This window comes from Octodon degus, unplaced genomic scaffold (genome assembly GCF_000260255.1).
Source record: "Octodon degus isolate 3935 unplaced genomic scaffold, OctDeg1.0 scaffold00333, whole genome shotgun sequence".
NCBI classification, from domain to species: Eukaryota; Metazoa; Chordata; class Mammalia; order Rodentia; family Octodontidae; genus Octodon; species Octodon degus.
The window spans coordinates 1,165,920-1,171,832 of record NW_004524909.1 but is presented as its reverse complement, the minus strand read 5'-3'; positions in this window follow the sequence as shown (position 1 = coordinate 1,171,832).

Sequence of the window (5,913 nt, the reverse complement as noted above, 5' to 3'; positions counted from 1 at the left end):
AAGATGTAAAGCCATGCTGTTATTTTTAGCTGTAGGGGACTCAGGTTAACAATTTCTGACATTGCCAGTCAAGCAAAAGACCCAATACTCTCATGAGCTACTGGACTGTTTTAGAGTATTTTGCTGAGTTTACACACCTATAATATTCAAATAACGGAACTTAACAAAACAAGGGGACACAGATGAATGTCGATTTTGTATCTGTGTATTCAAAGTGTTTAGAACAGATGTATAGTTACATTCTCTTAATGAATAGAGGGATTTGTTCTAATGGTGTTTGTAAATAGGATAACATGTCCGCATCTTGTACAACAATTAACCACTAGGAAGAATACATGCAATGTCTTAATCATTGATACTCTCCTACCCATGTGGTTTAAAACTGTCTCATTACTATTTGTTTCTCAATAAAATTATGGAAAAAAGTAGAAATTTAGAAAAGATTTAATGTCAATGTCAACCTTTCTCAAACTCTTCAATGAAATCGAAAGAGAATTAGTTCTGCCATAATCATTCCTTGAGGCAAGTATTAGTCTGGTTCCAACAAGAGAAATTCCAACTTGAAAAGAGAATTACAGTTTTTCCCCATTTAGGATTATGTTAGCCTTTGGGTTTTCATAAATGGCTTTTACCAGATTGAATTAGAGCCCGTCTATTCCAATTTTCTGCAGGACTTTGAATATGAATGAGTGTTGGACTTTGTCAAAAGCCTTTTCTGCATCAATGGAGATGATCATGTGGTTTTATTTTTTGCTCTATTGATATAGTGTATTACATTTATAGATTTTTTAATATTGAACCATTGTTGCATCCCTGGGATGAATCCTACCTGAATTACAATCCAATCTCACAAATGAATATAGATACAAAAATCCTCAATAAATACTAGCAAACAGAATGCAGCAAATCATCAATAAGATTAGACATCATGACCAGGGGCAATTCATTCCAGGAATGTGCAGATGTTTCACTATATGCAAATCCATAAATGTAACACACCACATTAATAGAACTAAGAATAAAAACCAAATGATCAAGTCAATAGATACAGAAAAAGCTTTTGACAAGTCCAACACTCTTTCATGATTAAAAAAAACAACCACAGAGAATTGGAATACATGGTCTACATTTCAACCCTAAAAAAGTCGTCTATGAGTATTATGGTTTGTGTCTTGTTATTCCCTAAAAAGTCTCATGTAATCATAGGCAGCTTCTGGAGTTTGTTATTGATTCATGCCCCAATGGTGGGGTTATGGGTATGAGTGCTCTGGGGCAGATACTCTGCATTACTATGTGAGGACGGCAGGGTGGCTAGCTAGATGCCTGAGCTGCTATTTCTGCTTTTTCTCTTTGCTCTTTGCTGCCACCATGAATGGCTGCTCTGTGCCATGTGCCACGTTCATGTGCAATGTGCCAGTTTTTATTGAAGCCAGCTGAGCATGGACTAAAACCTCCATTAATTGTGAACTAAATAAACATTTCCTTCCTTCATATTGTGTGTTAGATATCCGTCCCAGCAATGTTAGAAGAGTAACTGAGACAGAATTTGATCCCTAGGACTGGGATCCTGCTGTGGCTAAACCTGGCAAGGTGGATTATGGGCCTTTGGGAATGGCTTATGGGAAGAGATAGAAAGGGTTTGGAGATGTTACCTAACAGAGAAGCACTTCAGCAGTTATGTAAAGGAGATTCTGGTCAGAGGTCAGAAGACAAGAAGGCTGATATAAATCCTACCTGTAATGACCAGGTTTGGGAGGTTTCTGCTGGGAAGAAGGACTGTATCAGTTGTTGAACTCTGAACGATGTATGTTATGGCTTTGCAGAAAGTTTGTCTGCATTGTGCTCATGTCCACAGACTGCTTGATAATTAGGTTAAGTGCAGCAGACTGGCTAATTTGACAAAGGAAACTTTATACGAGTAGAATATTGAGGCAGAAGCATGGCTTTGCATCAGATTTATGTTGAGAATTGAGTCAATAATTCATTAGGATGATTTAAAACGTTATGAGTTCAGCCAGAAAGGAAGCTAAAATAAAATGGTGGAATGCAAAGATAGAGGTGAGGGGATCTCCTTTCCTGAGATGGAACAAGAGAATGGAAAACATGGCCCCAGGGCTACACTGTGGCAGCAGGTCTCCACCCTTTGGAGCCTCAGAATTGTAAGTGTAAGAGACTTTGCTTTGAGGGGAAAGCCATAGAGCTCGTGTTTCAGAATGGCTGCAGTGGCCACACCAGGTTTCATAATAGCACAAGCATTGAAAATTTGTTCCTCAAAATCAGGTCAGAGTGCTCAGTGATTCAGGCCCTCAATCCCTACATCCAAGAGAGAAGAAAGCCTGGCTACTGCTCCAGTTGACTGCAGACCTTGGCATTATCCACATGGCCTTGGTTATAAGCACTTGCAGAATACAGGACTTTTGAGGTTAAGAAGGCTTCCACTTAGATTTCAGAAGAAGATCTGGGAGGCCAGGCAGTGTTCCCCTGAGAGGGCAGTTCATAAATCTGTGAGTTAATATCCTATTCAATGGAAACCTCAGAAGTTTGGAAAAGCCAGGAACATGTATCCTCTGTGAAAAACTACAAGAGGAGAAAAAAAGGCAGGCTAGGAGATAAGCCATGGGAGCTACCAGCTGAAGTGCCATAAAGGTGGAGCCACATGGAGCTCACAATCTGGTACAAATTGCTTTGGAGGTTCCACATGGTACTTAATGTTTGACCTTCTGGATTTTAAACTTGCTTTAGTCCCAAAGCTTAGGATCAAGCTATGTGTAACTTTTGGAATGGTAATGTTTATCTTGTGCCATTGAATGCTGGAAGTGTTTAACTTTCCATTTGTACAGGGGTTCACAGCTAAGAGTTTGCCTTAGATCTTGGACAAGACTTGGGACTTGGACTCTTTAGCAATGCTGAAACTGTTAGGGCTGAAAACTCTTACAGATAGGCTAAAATGACTTTTTCATTAAGGGATGTGCATGAATATTGGGGACTTGGGGACATAATGTTATGGTTGGTAGCTAGTTGTCCCCCCAAAGCCTCGTGCAGTTATGGTGTGGCTTCTTTTGTTATTAATTCATGGTCCAGTGCGATGATTATGGGTGTGAGTGTCTTAGGGCAGATACTCTGCAGTACAAGGTGAGAAGGGGAGAGAGTGGCTAGCTAGCTACCTAAGCTGCTGCTTCTGCTTTTTCTCTTTGCTCTTTGCCACTACCATGAATGGCTGCTCTGTACCACCATGCGGCACTCTTCCTTGGAGACAGCTGAGTATGGATCAAACCTCCACTTAATGTGAACTAAATAAACATTTCCTTCCTTCATTTTGTGTTTTGGGTATCTGTCCCAGCAATGAGAGAAGAATAACCAGCATATTTAGACATTAACCAAGAGCCAAAATCATACTAACTAGTCAAAAACTGAAGGCCTTCACTTTAAAATTAGGAGCAAAACAAGGATGTGCACTGTCTTCACTCCTATTCAATATACTTCTGGAAATATTAGCCTGAGAAATTAGACAAGAGAAAGGTACAAAAGGAATAAGGAATGGAAAAGAAGTAATAAAATTATGTTTATTTGTACATGACATGATTCTCTACATAGAGAATCCAAAAATCTCCACAGAGTCTTGTAGATTTAATGACCAAACTGAGTAGTATACCAGAATATAAATTCAATACCTAAAATAAGTGCATTTTTGTACACAAATAACGAACAAACTGAGAGAGAAATTTGGGAAATCACTCCATTCAAAATAACATACAAAGAAATGAAATGCTTAAGAATCACTCTCAGAAATGATGTAAAAGATTTTATGTACCAGGGAGATGGCTCAGTGGAATAAGTGCTTCCCTGGCAAGCACACAGGCCTGAGTTCAATCTCTGGTTCTGAAAAAAAAGGGTTTATGTAAAAATTACTGTACTCAGAAAAAAGAATGAAGAGTATTTGAGAAAATGGAAAGATAATTCATGCTCCTGGATAGGAAGAACTAACATTGTGAAAATGGACATATTCCCCAAATTGTTATACAGTTCAATGCAATCACAATTAAAATACCATTAGTATAACTCATGGAGCTAGAGAAAACTTTCCTTAAATTCATTTGGAACAAAGACAGACTCAGAATATCTAGAGCAATCCTGGGAAACAAAGGAAAGGCAGGAGGTATCACAATCCCTGGCTTGAAGCTATACTATAAAGCTATTGTTATAAAATTAGTATGGTGCTGGAATAGAGACAGACCTGAGGATCAATGGAACAGACTAGAAAATGCAGACACAACTGCAAACACACTCAGCCATCTTATCTTTGATAAAGGGTATCTGGAAACATTCTCACTGGAAGAAAGAAAAAATTATAGTACTCTGATAAAAGAGATTGAAGAGGACTTAAGAAAAATGGGAAGATATTCCTTGCTTCTGGATAGGAAGAACCAACATTATGAAAATGGCCATACTTCAAAAATTGTTATACAAATTCAATGCAATCCAAATTAAAATAATATTAGTATACCTCACAAATCTAGAAAAAAAAATCCTAAATTTCATCTGGAACCAGAAGAGACCTAGAATAACAAAAGCAATCTCAGGTAACAAAGGAAAGGCAGGAGGCATCATAATTCCTGACTTGAAACTATATTGCAAAGTTACTGTGATGAAATCAGCATGGTACTGGAAAAAAAAAAACCTAAGGATCAATGCAACAGATTAGAAGATGTAAACATAACTACAAACACAATTAGCCACCTTATCTTTGAAATAGGAGCCAAACATGTTCATTGGAAGAAAAATAGCCCCTTTTGTAAATGGTGCTGGAAAATCTGGCTTTCCACAAGCCAGAGGCTTAAAATAGACCAATGCCTATCACCTTGAACAAAATTACAGTCAACATGGATAACATATTTAAACATTAAAACTGAAACATTAAATTTTGTGGAAGAGAAAGTAGGTAGAAATCTTAAGGAATTTGGAGTAGGTAAAGAGTTCATGAATAAAATCTAAACTGTATGGGGAATACTTCAAAGAATCAGCAACTGGGATCTCATCTTTTGAAAAGTGTTTACACTTCAAAGCAAACCTCCAAGAGAGTAAAAGGAAAACCCAAAGACTGTTAAAGATTATATCCAACTGTCCCTCTGACAAAGGCCTTCTATCAATAACATATAAAGAATTTTAAAATGTCAGGTCCCCAAAATTGAAAGATCTAATCCAAAAATGGGCATCTGATATGAATATACACTTCTCAGAGGAAAAATATATAAATGATAAGCAAAGATATAAAAAAGTTCAATATTGTTAGTCATTTGAGAAATGCGAATTAAAACAACACTGAGATTACACCTTACACCAGAAAGAATTTCTAGCATCAGGAAGTTAGCCAATAACTAAAGCTGGAGGGGCTGTGGAGGAAAAAGAATGCTTCTCCACTGTTGGGGGGAGTGCAGACTGGTACATCCACTATGGAAATCCTTCAGAAGCTAGGATTGGAGATCCTGTTCTATCCAGCTATTCTTTTCCTGAGTGTTTTTCCAGAATTACTGAAAACCTCATACCACAGCAATATATGTGCAACCATGTTTGTAGCAACACAATTTGTCAGTTAATCCTGGAAACAATCCAGACACCCATCAATTGGAGAATGGATAGAGACAATGTGGAATTTTTATGCAACTGAGTGTTATTCCACTATAAAATAGAATAAATCTGAGTCCTTTGTAGGTAAATGGATGCAACTAGAGAACATACTCTTAAGTGAAATAAATCAGTCCTGCATTTGGAAACATCATATTTTCTCATTGTATAATAACCTAAAACAGAAAAATGGAATTTGAAGGGTACAGTGTACTGGGGAAAGGGAATGAACTTATTTTCAAAAGGAAATATTTACTGAGGTGAGGACAAGGACAGGAGAGGGAGTGATTG